Below are 16,271 nucleotides of genomic sequence, written 5' to 3'. Positions count from 1 at the left end.
TACAGGGAGTGAACTCACACGACCTTGTGTGACTGTGGGCTGCCTCTGTCCCCAGCTTTGCACCTGTTCTTTCCCTTCTGAAAGCTGCATAAGGAGAGAAAGTTCCAGCATGACTAGCAGGTTTGAGGTGTCTCCTAAGAGAAGGCAGCACCTGAGAGTGCATGCTGGGTGGAGGGGCTACACCCTAACTCTGATCTCCACCTCCAATTGCCCCATCTCCCAGAGCTCTGCCTTCTCTGCCCTTTACACAGAGCTACCATCTCATGGCAGATGTTGAATTAGTAGCACTGGGGATACCTGACTCTTGTCTTTCTTTTAATTCATGTTATAATTGCTTTATATATATATTTAGTATAGAATAGAGTTTATTTGAGGACATGGGGAAGGGGGTTGAGAAGGGAGTAGAGGTAGAGAAAGAAAGAGGAAGAAGAAGAGGAGGAAGAAGAAGAAGAAGAAGAAGAAGAAAGCCAGCCAGGAACACATGGAGAGAGGGGGTGAGGAAGAAGAGGAGAGGGGGACAAAGGGATCAGAGAGAGAAGAGAGTCAGAAAGCTATAACAGCTTTTTAAAAATGTATTATTTTAGCCGGGCGTGGTGGCACATGCCTTTAATCCCAGCACTTGGGAAGCAGAGGCAGGTGGATTTCTGAGTTCGTAGGCCAGCCTGGTCTACAGAGTGAGTTCCAAGACAGCCAGGGCTACACAGAGAAACCCTGTCTCAAAAAAAAGTATTATTTTTTATTTATTCTTTCAAAATTTCATAGAACTATACAACTTTTATTACTGTGCCTTCCAGTGCCTCTGCCTGGCACTTCCTGGTGATCCCACTCTATCTCCCACCCACCTGCAGCTCTACCCTTTGTCGTTGTTATTAATGAGGTCCTGAATCCATGACTGCAGCCTACAAGTGCATAGATGTGTGCCCTAGGCATGAACAATGTACTGGTACCCATATCCCTAAAGGGGCATGACTTTTTCCTCCCTCAGCACCATCAACTGCCAAAAGTTCCTCCACCAGGGAGCCACTCCAATATTGACTCTCTTGATCTTGTGCCAGTCTTCTGCTGGCAACTCCCCCAGCTATGAGGTGTCACTCACACTCACCAGCTCTTGGATTCTTCCTACCTCCTCTTCCTCGATGTTCCCTGAGCCTTGGGTGGAAAGAGGCAAATTCAGATGATCCATCCACAGCTAAGCACTCACAGTTACTTACACTTTGACCAACGTGAGTCTCTGCACGGTTAACTAGCTAGCCACTGTAGAATGGAGCTTCTCTGACCAAAGTTGAGAACACCACAAATCTATAAAGATTTAGAAGCAAGTTTGAAGGCATGACTACTTACTGTGACAAGAGTGGGTTTTCCATTGTGGCCTGTGAGTCTGTGATGTCCCCAGTCATGGACTTTGGACCAGTACCAGGTATGAAATTCCTCCAGTTGAGCAGGTCTCACGGTCAACTAGAAGGTAATTAGTTAACCCCACGATGGTTGTGACACTATTGGACCAGATGGAACAGCTTGCCAGTCAGCTCAGCATAATACAATAATTTTTTAACAAATAAAATTTATTTTGTGTACTTAAGGTTCATGCATAATGTTCTAGGGTATGTACACATGGTAAAATTCCACATCTGTTATCCCACATAGGTTATACTCTGTGTGATGTGTGACACGACCAATTAAATCTACTCAACAACAACCAAAATCCCTATTACAATGTAATGAACTTGGTCCTCATACTGTATGCTATGTTCATCCTGTCTACCATCCATGGCATATCATTATATCACTTTTAATCTACATCTTCTTATCTCCTCTCCCTTACCCTTGCCCCAACCAAAATAACCACTGTTCCATTTTCTGTCAATGTGTATTTGAGTGTTTTCAGGTTTTAAAATAAAAGTGAGCTCAGGCAATATTCTCCTTTTGGGTTTAATAGTCCATTAAGCACAAGTACACACACCACATATATATCATCTACATGAATATATACATATGTATGAATAGATATGCATGGGTATATGTCATGTGCTTAGATATATCATGTGCAGATATACATATATATGGATATAGCTGGTATATTTTCTTTATCCATTAATCTATTGATTGAGGTTTGTTTCCATACTACAGTTATTAATCTGCAATGAATATTTATTGCAGATTTCTTTAAAAAGTGGTAATTTCAAGCTGAGAGTGGTGGTGCATGCCTTTAAAGCCAGCACTCAGGAGGCAGAAGAAGGTGGATCCAACCTGTTCTACATAGCGTTCCAGAACAGCCATGGCTATGTAGAGAAACCTGTGTTTCCAAAACATCCAGGGCTATGTAGAAAAACCCTGTCAAAAGAGAGAGAGAGAGAGAGAGAGAGAGAGAGAGAGAGAGAGAGAGAGAGAGAGAGAGAGAGAGAGAGAGGCAGGCATGTCTCAAAAAAGAAAGAGAAAGGAAGGAAGGAAGGGAGGAGAGGAGAGGAGAGGAGAGGAGAGGAGAGGAGAGGAGAGGAGAGGAGAGGAGAGGAGAGGAGAGGAGAGGAGAGGAGAGGAGAGGAGAGGAGAGGAGAGGAGAGGAGAGGAGAGGAGAGGAGAGGAGAGGAGAGGAGAGCAGAGGAGAGGAGAGGAGAGGAGAGGAGAGGAGAGGAGAGGAGAGGTGGTGGTTTCATTTCTTTTATGTATGCATTCAGGAAGGAGATTGCCAGTGTCTTATTGTTTTGCACATGAAAACACAGTTTTCCCAATAACACTGTATAAGCAATATCTTTCCCCGTTGCATTGTCTTGTTACCCTGGAATGAGGCTCTTCGTGCAGTAGAGTATGGACTGAATTTTTAATACAAGGACAAACCGAGATTTATAGCCAAGGAGTCAAGCAGATGTGAGAGAATGGAAAAGTACTAGCAGGAGCTGCAGGCATGGTGGCTCATGCTTAGAATCATAGAGCTCGAGAGGTAGAGGCAGGAAGATCAGGAGTCAAAAGTCATCTATATCTTCATATTGAGTTCAAGGCCAGCCTGGGATACATGAGACTGTCTCAAATCTGAGAGAGAATGGGGAAGGGGCCAAGAAAAGAGGAGAAGAGAAGAGAGGAGAGGAGACTAGGAAGATGCATCAGTCATCACAGTGTTTGCTCTGAAAGCACAAGGACCTGGATTTAATCTCCAGAACTAGGTAAAAAACCCAGAAGTGGCATCGGCAGGGTGGCTCAGCAGGCAAAGGTGTTTGCCACCCAGTGGTACAAACCTGGGACCTGAGTTCCATTCCTAGGTGAAGATGGATGGCTAGAACTGTCGACTCTGCAAAGTGGTCTCCTGACTGCTACGTGAATGTATGGTTCACACATGCACACACACAATTGATAAATAAAACAGATGTGATGGTCCAGGATTGAATTCCAGCACGGGGGAGGCAGAAACATATGGGTCTCTGAAGCCCAGTGGCCAGTCAGTGTTAGCTCCCAGCCATATAGAGACCCTGCCTCAAAGTGAGATGAGTGGTTCCTGAGGAGTGACACCTAGATTGTTCTCTGCCCTCCACATACATGTACACATGTGCATGCATGCACTCACAATAATATGAATACACATGGATACATACACACGTGCCCGCATGCGTGCTCACGTGCAATTTGAACATGAAAGAAAATCATATGTGTCTCACTCTTTTGAGACAGTAAGAATGTTGAAGGCAGGCCAGGGATAGATTTTGAGAGGTGCAGATGCAAAGTATGATCACATCTGGGGTTAGCTGACTTATCAGAAAGAAAATTTGAGGGAGTCAGACATGTTAGATCAAGGAGAGAGCCTTCGGCAGCGCCCCCAGTCATAAGCATGCTGTCAGAAATAGACACTCTCATGTCTTTCCTTAGTGTCAGGGTGTATTGATCATTTACTAACAATACATTCAGAAAGTGCACTAGCTTCCTCGTCAGCAATTTAACAAGCAGTTGTTTTCCTTGGAAACCTGACCGAGACAAACATAGGTTCATGCCAGGTCCTGCATGTCCTTGGTGGGGACAGAATAACATGGTTCCTGCCCATGGGCCAGGGCCAGCAGAAGTGGCCTCCATGAGTGGCAATGGCTGCCATGGGCATAAGGCTCATTTGTATAAAAATGTACATATTCTACATTCCTCCTTTAAGGAAAGTCCTCCCAGTTAACATTAATGACTCCATGATAACCCGACAGCACCTGTCTAAGAGGCAAAGGTGTGGCTATGTCTCAGCAAAATGGTAAATGCTGGGATCTTCAGGACAGCCTTTAAGGCTGTGGAAAAGAACTCTAAAAAACATAAGTTCGAAAATATTTAATTTCTCAACTATCCAAAAACTAAGGATGCAATATGAATTATATGTGGCGCTTCATGAATTTAAATGAACAGAGGCAGCTACACTATAAGGTAACTTGTCAGATACTAAGGAAGGAGATAAAGAGATGTAGGGAGTGGTGACTGCAGGAGATCCGATCCAGCTAAGGTTTTGTTTGTTTGTTTGTTTGTTGTTTATGCTTACAAAGGCAGACAGATTCCTGAGTTCAGGATCAGCTTGGGACAGAGCAAGGTTAGACCCAGGTGTGGTAGAAATGGTAATGCACAGTAGAGTAGGTGGTGGTGCACGCCTTTAATCCCAGCACTCGGGAGGCAGAGGCAGGTGGATTTCTGAGTTCGAGGACAGCCTGATCTACAGAGTGAATTCCAGGACAGCCAGGGCTACACAGAGAAACCCTGTCTTAAAAAACAAAACAAAACAAAACAAAACAAAACAAAACAAAACAAAACGAAAACCAGAACCTTTCTAAACAGGTCCACTCCCCCCTACATCCTCTTTCCCACTACCTCTGGTGGGTGGTGGGCTAGAGGAAGGCTAAGGAGTTTAAGAACCATCATAAAAATAAAAACTTAAAGTTACAGCTAATGCTGTCCTTTCCTCCAAGTCCTAAAGGCTTATGCTGGGTGACTTGACTTAGGCTTCCACACGCATCTGTGAGCCTGCCCTGGGCATTTGGAGAACTAACAGAAACACCCAAAGCGTGCCCTGCTACTCTGGTCATTAAAGATGCTGCGTGTCCAACAGAAGTCTCAGCCAGTGGTCCTCTGTGTTCAGAATATGCTCTTTTCTTTTTATTTCCATATAAATCCCCACCTCATGAAGTGCACGGCAGCCATCAAATGAGAAATCATTTAAAAAGAAAGAAGTTTCCTCCTGAAAAACAGGAGACTCGGGGCTGAAGAGATGGCTCGGCAGTTAAGAGCACTGACTGGTCTCCCAGAGGTCCTGAGTTCATTTCCCATTACAGATGGTTGTGAGCCACCATGTGACTTGCTGCTCTCTTCTGTGTTCATGAAAAAAGAGCACTCACATACATACGTACGTACATACATACATCTTAGAAAAACAGGGGACTCGAACTCAGGCCTTGCCCTGCTCTAAGTTGCTTTATTGTGCAAAATAGTGATTTTTTTTTTTAGGTTATACCCTGCCCCATTTTAAAGTTGTGTGTGTGTGTGTGTGTGTGTGTGTGTGTGTGTGTGTGTGTGTGTGTGTGAAGGCAGGGTCTTCTTATGTTGCTGTAGCTGGAACTCTGTTTGTAGACAAGACTGGTCTTGAACTTCGTAAGACCCATCTGTCTCTGCCTAAGAGCTGTCATTAAAGGTGTGAGCCACCATGACTGTTTTTGACTCCACTTTGAGAATGAGGGCGACTCTGCACGTGGGTCGACAGGGGGAACAACACCATATGTCTGACACCAACCACACAGCACAAACTGTAAGTGACTCCTTTTTAAAAGTACAAATGGTTCCAGATTGGGACTGTAGGCACACACCTGGCTATTAAAGTCAAGTAGAAACTCAGGCTTGAGAATTTAGCACACACACTGCAACTTGCCCACCTAGACCCCACAGAAGAAGGGCACCTAACGCTCAGTAGATCCCACCAACTTGCCACGTGACCACCTGGTGTATGTGTCAAGTGACTTTCAGGCATAACACTCTCCACTGTCCCAGGAGCTTCAGCCCATCTTGGTCCTGCTGTAGACATGGCCTACATGAATTGTCATCTGTCTGTCTGTCTGTTCATCCACATGAATCTGCTGTCCACCTGTCCGTCTGCGTGTTTGTCTGAACCTGGCTGTACCCTTCACTTCCACCACCTCTACCACACCCCAGTCCTTTAGCCCACAGGCTGCAGCACCGCCAGCTGTTTGCCTTAAACACACACAACTCTGTCAGGCCTTCTGTGAACTCTTGAACTCTGCTGTGGCTTTTTAGCCCTTTGAAGCCATTTTGTAACCTACATATACACAGGTGGTAGATAGATAGATAGATAGATAGATAGATAGATAGATAGATAGATAGATAGATGGATAGATAGATAGATAGAATTCTGTAATCCACATACAAATCATAGACAGACATATATATATGTATATACATGTATACATATATATATACTGTGTTATATAACATATGACTTGATAGATAATACTAAGGTTGGAATGAAAGAACCTGCCAAGGACCAGCCTTGACTTGGAGAGGATTTCTGAGAGAAGGCGTGTCTGGGAGCAGAGAAAACAAACGACTCAAAGTCAAACTGTGGGTCCAAGCTGGTGGCCTATGTTCTGCTGGAGACAGCTTTCCAGCCTGCTTTCTCTCTGATCTGCTTTCTCTCTCTGATCTGCATTCTCTGGAGATCTTTAACTAGTTCTTTCTCTCTCTCTCTGTCTCTCTCTCTCTCTGTCTCTCTATCTCTCTTTTTAAAGACTTATTTATAATATGTAAGTACACTGTATCTGTCTTCAGACACTCTAGGAGAGGGCATCAGATCTCATTACGGATGGTTGTGATCCACCATATGGTTGCTGGAATTTGAACTCAGGACCTTCTGAAGAGCAGAAGGTGCTCTTAACTTCTGAGCCACCTCTCCAGTCCCCTAGCCAGTTCTATGTTCTGCCCAAGACATTTCTCCAAGCAGTTCTCTCTTGCTATTCTAAAAACTTCTCTGGCCAGCTCATCTCTTGCAGATCATAAGCCCAGTCTTTTATTTTATGTATCAATCCAGTCATTTACTCTAGGTTTCCTTTTGATTATTCTATTAATCAGCATCCCATGACCTAGCCCTTTGATTATTAGGAGATAGTAAGCACACATTTTCTTTTAATATTGCAGAAGAATTCAGAGACCTGTCTACCTCTGTTAAACACAGTGTTCAGCCTCTCTCAGGGAAGCACAGGTCAGCGAAGACTCCAGACCCACAAGCGTTGCACAGCTAACTCTATAAGCCAGCCAAGCTCAGCTCCCATCACTGTCTATTGAGTCCTATTTATACCCCCTCCAAACATCACATGTCCATCACGGGTCTTGCATCTGTCTCAGCTGACATCACTCTGCCAATTAGCCTGAGTCCAAGGAAGCAGCAAGAAACTGGCGAAAGCTACAGCATACCATTATAAGTTTTTGGTGCCTTTCTCTCTATGGAGTCCTAACAAATGCAGCTCAACTATGAAGGCAGATTAATACGTCCAGATAGATAGATAGATAGATAGAATATAGGTAGGCAGATGATAGATAGATAACAAATAGATAGATAGATAGATAGATAGATAGATAGATAGATAGATAGATAGATAGATAGATAGATAGAATATAGGTAGACAGATGAAAGATAGATAGATAGATAGATAGATAGATAGATAGATAGATAGATAGATAGATAGATAGATAGATAAGCAGTTAGTCATTGTGTTATGTGAGAACTGACCTCAAATCAGAAGTGGGGGAGAGAAACTGGAAATGTCCATTTGGGAAACAGTAGTCAGACTCTGGAGGAAGCTGTATGAAGTGAAAATCTGTAGGAGACCTATAGCTTCCCACTGAAACACTCAATTTCTATTTGTAGTCACCCTGGTTTTAAAGATTTATTTTGTTGTTATGTATGTATGTGTGCATATGGCTGTATGCATGTCTGTGTGAGCTTATTTGTACCGTGTGCATGAAGGGTCTTTGGAGGCCAGTGGATGTTGGATCCCCTAGAACTAGAGTTACAGGAGGGTATAAGCTGCCTGGTGTGGGTGCTGGGAATTAAACTCAGGTCCTATGAAAGAGCAACTTGTGCTTAGCTGAACCTGAGTCCTCTATAAGACCAGCAAGTGCTTTTGACCACTGAGCGACCTATCTAGCCCCATTACCTTTTATTTTATTTTATTATTTATTTGTCTATCTTGTTTTCTGAGACAGGGTCTCACTACATAGTTCTGGCTGTGCTGAAACTCTGTAGAGCAGGCTGGCCTCAAAAATCACAGAGTTCTTTCTGTGCCCACCTCTGAACTATTTGGATTAAAGGCATGCTCCAACTAACCTAGCCAGTACTGTTATTTTAGATTACATCTCTGCATGTGTGTCTAGAGTGACGGTGGGTCTATGCACATAAACACAGTGCCCACACAAGCCAGAGGAGGGTGTCAGACCTTCTGGAGCTGGAGTTACAGGCACTTGTGAGTTGCCTGATATGGATATTAGGAACTATACTCGGGTCCTCTGAAAGGGTAACATGGGCTCTTAAACACTGGGCCATCCCCCAAAACCAATGTAAGGTCTTCCTTATTTACAAATAGGTCTTGTTTCATTATATTTGGAGAATGATTTTTGTTTGTTTGGGGAGGGGTTCTTTGTTTGTTTGTTTGTTTGTTTGTTTGTTTTGAGGCAGAAGCTAACTGTATCCCGGGCTAACCTGGAGCTTACTCTGCAGTCCAGGCTGACCTGGAATTCACAACAATCCTCCTTCCTCAGCGTCCTGAGTGCTTGGATTGCAGGTGGGAGCACCACGCCGGGTAGCTCTCTCTGCTTGTCTGTGGGAGCACATCAGGAATAGTAATTAACCACACAGGCTTTTCAACTTTTCTTCACCAGAAGTTCACACAAGGAAATTTTGGATCGCCTTTTGCAAAGCCCCTTGAGACCAGGACACCAAGCCCAGGACTCTCCACCAGACCTCTTCCACGTTGGTAAGTCTGGGTGGTCCTCTTTCAAAGGACTCCTGGGGCTTGGGACTTGAGGGAGGTGAACTTAACCCACCTAAGAGGTTGGGAAGTTCTGAAAAGCAGGTTCCAAGTCAGCTTCGTTAAAAATTTGCATATATTAGTTACACATAATAACAGGTTTCAGGATGACACCACACTTGTGTACAATGTATTTTAATTAGATTCAGCCCATTGCCGTCTTCTGTCCCACCCACCAAGTCCCGCCTCCATCTTCTGTCCCACCCACCAAGTCCCGCCTCTTCCCAACTAGTCCTTCTTCTAATTCCTGTCTTTCATTTGTTTCATTTTGTGAACCAGTGAGGATCACGATGAGGGTTGCTTGCAGGTGAGTGGTCACCTTACTAGCAGCTACACCACTAAAGAAAACCTCTCTCTCCCAGAAACCATTAGCTGTGTATATGGGCAGATCTTCAGGGAGGGGTTCCACAGTGCCCTTCCCTGCTCCGTGGTAAAACCCAGGCCCATTCTGCAGTCAGGCTTAGTTCCTTAGATCTGCCTGTCCACACCACACCTCATGAAATAGCTAATCCAATATTCTCGTCAAAGCAATGGCAGTGAGTAACATTCCCAGTTTTGTCCCCTTGCAATGGGGCCAGCCTCTTCTCGGCCTTATAAAAAATAGCCATGTGTTCATGAAGACAAGCATTCTCAACTAGTGCTTCCAAATTATAGAGTGACCAGGTAGGAAGAGAAGATAACTATTTCCATCTCACTCGGAAGCAAGAAGCCATCCACGTACAGTAAAGGCTCTGTGAGGCACAGCACCAATCAAAAGGGCAACCCTGGAAAAACAGCCCTGATTAGGCCGTGGAGATGGCTGCTGTACAGTGTGAGGTCCTGGCACCCACATAAACAGCTGGGTGTGGTGGTGCACGTCTGCATCCTGGCACGGGAGAGGTGGAGACAGGCAGATCCCTGGAGCCATTGGCTAACCAGCATAGTTAGAATCGTTGAACTCCAAGTTCAGTTATAGACTGGCTTCGAAAACGAGGTTGGGGCTGGAGAGATGGCTCAGTGCTTAAGAGCGCTGACTGCTCTTCCAGAGGACCTGAATTAGATTCCCAGGACCCATAATCATCTGTAACTCCAGTCTCAGGGAACCCGACACGCTCCTCTGAGCTCTTGAGCACAGTGTACAGCCAAATCACACGCATGAGCACACACACACACACACACACACACACACACACACACACACACACATACACACACACACAATTTAGAGAAAAGCAAGCAAAGAGTCATTACACTTGGTATTGACCTCCAGCATCCACGTGCATGTACACACACATGCACACACACACACACACGTGCACACATGCATACTGGCCATGACTAGAAGTGTGAACTCAGTGTAGCGTAGTAGACAAGGAGATCTGGCTGATTCTGTGACATGCAACTTGAAATGATAACCTAAAATATGGCTTTCAGCATGATACCATGATATGACAGGCAATAAGTGTGTTGATGGACTTCAGACAACTTCTGAGATGCATCTGTTAAGTATATAAATATATCATGGAAATACTTCTCTGTGATGCTTGATTCCGTGTTTGGTTTGGACCTGACTACCTACCTGTGTATTTCTGGGTGTGACTCTGAGGGCATCATTAAACATGTGGTCTGTGTAACAGTCTGCCCTCCCTGACATGCGTGGGCACCACACAAGCCCCAGACATGTGTCTTGGTTCCATTGATCCCCAGATCCTCAAGTGATTGGAGCCTGAAGCCATCCTTCCTTATCATCCTGCATGCCTGCCATAGCTGAGGCCTTGGCTTAGCTTCTGGCCCCTCCTGGGCTTGCCCAGCATCCTGTACTGCCCTTTCTCCATGTGCAGAAACATTCAGAGGCTGGCCATGTTGTTTTCCTGGGATGCATTCTGTGTATGGGGATACAATAGGACCAGGATAGTTGGGAATGGCAGGAACTAAGAGGGAGCTCCTCAGAGTTTTCATCTTCCTGGTGGCATCAGGGAGTAGGGAAACCCTTGCCTAAGTCTATGAGACTCAGGTACAGGACTCGGAATCTTGCCCCAAAGCATCTGTGTCCCAGACGCCAGGCTCATCATGTCTGGCCCCCAACTGTAAGCCACCCTGGGTCTGGATCAGTTCAGACAGGCCACACCTCCACACCCTGCCTTCCAGCATGAGCCTTCAGAGGTGCCGCATAAACAAGACAAAAGATGATCACCTCTAATGGGAGCTGGCACTCTGAAGTCTGCAGGTAACTTTGATTTCTCATCGGCGACATGACATTGGTCATGTCTTTTAATCTACCTGAGCATGCTGGTTACTTTTTGCCAGTTTTCACAAGCTTGAGTCACCAGGGAAGAGAGAGCCTCAGTTGAGGAGTTGCCTCCATCAGACTGGCCTGTGGGCAGGTGTGTGGGACACTGTCTGGACTGTTGGATGATTGATGTGGGAAGGGCTACCCCTGGGCAAGTGGAGTTGGTTGGAAAAGAAAGCTGGCTGAATGCAGGCCAGGGAAGAGAGCAAGTAACCAGTTTCCCCATGGTTCCTGCAGCAGCAGCTGCTTGACTTCTTGCCCTGATATCCTTTCTTCCCGAACGTTGTTTGGTCATTGTGTTTTGTCACAACAACAGCAAGCTAAGGACAGTGGGCATAGGACTCCTCAATGACAGTTCATCTTGTCTGGGATGGATGAGGTTAAGATGGCTGCTGAAAGCCCTATTGTGACTCTTTGACACTTGTTGGCACTGGGACAGAGAGCTGAATGGGGGAACTTCCAGGAAGATGTTTCCACTTGAAAAACATGTTTTTGCAATAAAATATATGTAACTTGAAAATGATTGTTTGATCTTGCTTTTATTATTTTATTTACTTTATTTATTTATTTATTTATTTATTTATTTATTTATTTATTTATTATTTTTCTGAGGCAGTTTTTCCTCTGTTGGCTGTTCTGGAACTCAGACAGGTGGGTGGTAGGACCAGATGGGCCACTGAGCCCATCTCTGGGTTCTCAAAGATGACAGGTCCCAGCCCCTGAAAGCAAGCTTCTGTTCTAGAGATGGCATCAGTGGGGAAGCCTGGGGCATCCCTGCCCTGGCAGATGCTGAGAGGCTGAGACTCTGGATGAGGGTTTCCTGGCACTGTGGAGTTACAGCTCCGCCCGCCTGCCTGCCCTACTGAGACTTTATGCCCTGGTGAGGTTTATGCGTTGAGACTGCACAGTTGCAGGGATTGTTTACAAATATGTTAGGTTAGGGTCTTCCTCTCCCAGTCTCCCTCTCCTCCTACTTACTGTGACTCCCCATCAGAGGCCATAGCCCCCACCTGCCTGGCTCTCTCACTGCTGGTCTTTAGTCTCCTCCTCTTCTTCCTCCTCCTATCTCTCCTCCTCCTCTTCCTCTTCCTCCTCCTTCTTCTTTTTTCTTTCTTTTGCTTTTTTAGGATTTATTTATTATTATATGTAAGTAGACTGTAGCTGACTTCAGACACACCAGAAGAGGGCATCAGATCTCATTACCGGTGGTTGTGAGCCACCATGTGGTTTTGAACTCAGGATTTGAACTCAGGATTTGAACTGGGATTTGAACTCAGGACCTTCAGAAGAGTGATCAATGCTCTTACCCGCTGAGCCATCTCACCAGGCCCCACCCCTTTTTTGAGACAGAGTTTCTTTGTGTAGCCCTGGCTGCCCTGGAACTCTATCTGTAGACCAGGCTGGTCTTGAACTCAGAGATTCACCTGCCTCTGCTTCCGGAGTGCTGGGATTAAAAGCATGTGCCTCCAACGTCACCTGCCTGGTCAAAAAAAAAGTTTTTTGTTTGTTTGTTTGTTTTTGTTTTGTATATGAGATAGGATCTCTATATATAGTCCTCTCTGTCCTGGAACTCAGGCTGGCCTCAAAATCACAGAGATCCGCCTGCCTCTGCCTCCCAAGTGCTGAGATCAAAGGCATGCGCCACCACACCCTCTCATACTTCTTTTGACCTCTCTTGCCTGTTTTCTTCACTCTGGTTACTGCAGATCACTGAATAATGCAAGATCCTGAATCTTCTCAGTTACTTCAAGAAAAACTGTGTCTAGGCCGACCCACACATTCTCTGATGCCCTCCCTTGAAGCAACCTAAAAGACTCACTAACAAAGGAGACATGTAGGGGAAAAAATCTCGTTCATCCTGGCCTGGAAATAGGACTAGGGGAAATCTCTATAGCTTCTCCTTCCACCCACAACCCTTCATTAGTGCTACGAACTAATAGAGTTCGTAAATTATCAACACAACCCCAAGTCCTGCATGCTTCCAGGGGACCAGAGAGCAAGGGGCAAGGAAAAAATCTAAAGGATACTGCACTCTTCCTGGATTGGAAGACTTAGTGTTAATCATAGTGTTCACACAAGAGAGTGCTTATCAAATACTAAAAAAAAATGGTAAGACAGGGGTCCTGCCTGTCTATCTCTGTATGCAGTGGAGAGTCAGAAGGAACACGAACCCTACCATTCCACCATCCCTCATTCATCTCACACACACACCAATAGGAAGGGAAAACCTAAGTAACTGCTGAGAAAGGAAGGCAGACAAAAGGCCCTGACCATTATGTATCTGCCGTGCAGTAGAAGCAAAACAGAGAGTGGAGCATCCCTGATGATGCTAAGCAGAAAAATCAAAGCAACTTAGGAAACATGAGTATTAGAAAGCTTCGAGTCGCAGTGTAACGGGATGTGTTGGAGGCTGTGACATATGTGGTGCTGTAAGATTGAAATGTGCATGAAAGAGGCGTGCATGGTACGAAGGAGGCTCCTGCAGTGCGTGCAGATGCGGAGGCGCATGCGTGGTGGAAGCAGCTACTGTAAAGGTCTATGTGCCGTAGAGCTCTGTTGTACATGCTGTGCGGGTAGGTTTATGCCGTGGGCATCTATACAGGTGTCTCTGGCAACAGTTGTCCCCATTCCTGTGTCATAACCTTGGGTGTGGCCTGCCCTTGCACAGCTTTCCTACCCGGCACACCCCAGGGGTGTCCACCTCTCCGCTTCAGTGAGACCTGTTTGGATGAGGCAAAATTAAGCTTCAAAGCTGCCATGGGGATGGTTTGTGACTGTGTGGAGACATGATCTGTATCTTTGGCTTTCTTTCAGCAAGAGGCTAAATCAGGGGCCAAAGCTCCCAGTCGCCTCTGCCCCTATTGCTCTTCAACTCCATTCTTTCTTCCTTCAGATCACTAGATAGATAGTCCTGGCAGGCTGCAACCTCTGGGCCTTTGTGCTAGTTGCTCTCTGTGCCCAGATTAGACTTCCTCACAGTCCTTCATAAGCCACACATCTGCCTCACCCCCAGCCTTGACCGGACTCTTGCATTAACTCTTCCACTGACACCTTGCAACAGCCTATTCTCCATATCATGAGGAAGGAAACAACACTCAGATGGGGCAAGACTGGCAAATCGAAGACATACATTGTGTATTGAAATAAGAGGCCAACTTCATGGCTGGGAAAAATAACTGTCTCTAGTTGCGTCAGGAACCCTGCTGGACAGAGGGTATACAAAAACACGTTTCTAAAATGAATATAAGGGAGAGCCCAGGCTTGGTATTTCTTTAGTCCTAGCACTCAGAAGGCAGAGGCAGGCAGATCTCTGAGTTCAAGGTCACCCTGGTCTGCAAAGTGAATTCTAGGACAGCCAGGGCTTCACAGAAAAGCTATGCCCCCCCCCCAAAAAAATACTTCAGGTGATAATTGTGACAATGAGTCAGGCTAAGCCAGCATCTGGGTGCTCCTCTTAGGAATTCAAAAATGTCCTGCAGTGCAGGGATCAATGTTTGAGACATAAGAAAGCACAAAGAGATCTACTATAGTCCACAGAATTTAAACAACAGGGCTGGCAAGATGGCTCAGTCAGTAAAGTGTTATCCACACAAGCAGGAGGATCAGAGTTAGATTCCCCAGGACCAGGTAAAAACAAATCTGGGCACTAGAATCCCAGTACAGGGGAGGCTGAGCCAGGAGGATCCATGGGGCTTTGTAGACAGTCAGCTTAGCCTACCTAGCCTAGCCTCGTCAAAAGATAAATAAATGGACAGCCCTGAGCTACAAACCCGAGGTTGTTCCCTGGATTTCACCCGCGCCCACATGCATGTAGGCATTCACCTGTACACATACACCAAACACGCACACGCACACGCACACACACATACACACACACACACACACACACACGCACATTCGCGCACACACACACACACACATGAACATGCATATATTCATCTTAAAGTTATATTTAAAGTTCTTCCAGGAAAGACCAAAAATAGATGTTAGAAAACTTAATATTAGATCCTGTTTCCTTATGTAACATTTGATAATTATACTAGTATTTATTATTAAGTGCCACCCTTAACAGGTCCTGTTTTTGTTTTGTGGGAGTAATCACACTGATATAATATTAAAGCTGACTAATGGAGAATATAAAATAATAAATACTTTTAAACAAACGCAATTGTCAATGTCAACATGCATAGCACAATCGTCTATCGTTATCATCTGTTGAATCAGCACTTTATTTTGGCTGGAGAGACGGCTCCTCAGTTAAGCTAGCTAGCTGCTCTTGCAGAGGATCCCAGGTCTGTTCCTAGCTCCCACGTTGGGTGGTTTGAAACCACTTGTAACTACAGGATCTGATGCCCTCTTCTGGCCTCTGCAAGCATCTGCCCTGCGTTCACAAACAAACCCACGCAAAGACACACATACATTAAAATTAAAAATTTTTAAATCTCATAGCAAAACTGTGGTGCAGGGATGCAGGCACCTCTGTGCACGATCGAGGGTGGTGAGGTAGTGTTGCCCTCCTAACTCCAGGCTTGGCCAAGCAGGAGTGAAAAGCCGAGGCTAGGCATCTAGGCAGAGAAATGAAGGGAACATACTGAGATAGATAGTGGAGGCAGAAGGCTAGACCACACACAGAGCCAGGGTCTGGAAGGGGGATCTATATCTATGTGGCCCTTCTGAGCTTTGAGATGCCCTCTGGATTATGAGTTTGCCTCAGATATGAAAACCCAGGTTTCAAATTTCACCTTTTTACACCTCCCCCCCTCCCCAGGGGAGACAAGGTCTAATGTAGATTGGACTGGCATCAAACTGTCTGCGTAATGAAAGATGATCTTAAACTCCTGATCTTCCTGCCTTCACCTCCTAGGCTTGGATGACAGGTGAGCACCACCATGGTGCGTTTATGTGGAGCTGGAGACTGAACCCAGGGCCTCACTCTCTTGTGAAGATGATAAGGTTCAAATCGA

The sequence above is a fragment of the Mus musculus genome, chromosome 11 (genome assembly GCF_000001635.26).
Source record: "Mus musculus strain C57BL/6J chromosome 11, GRCm38.p6 C57BL/6J".
Taxonomy (NCBI): domain Eukaryota; kingdom Metazoa; phylum Chordata; class Mammalia; order Rodentia; family Muridae; genus Mus; species Mus musculus.
This window is presented reverse-complemented; position numbering follows the sequence as displayed.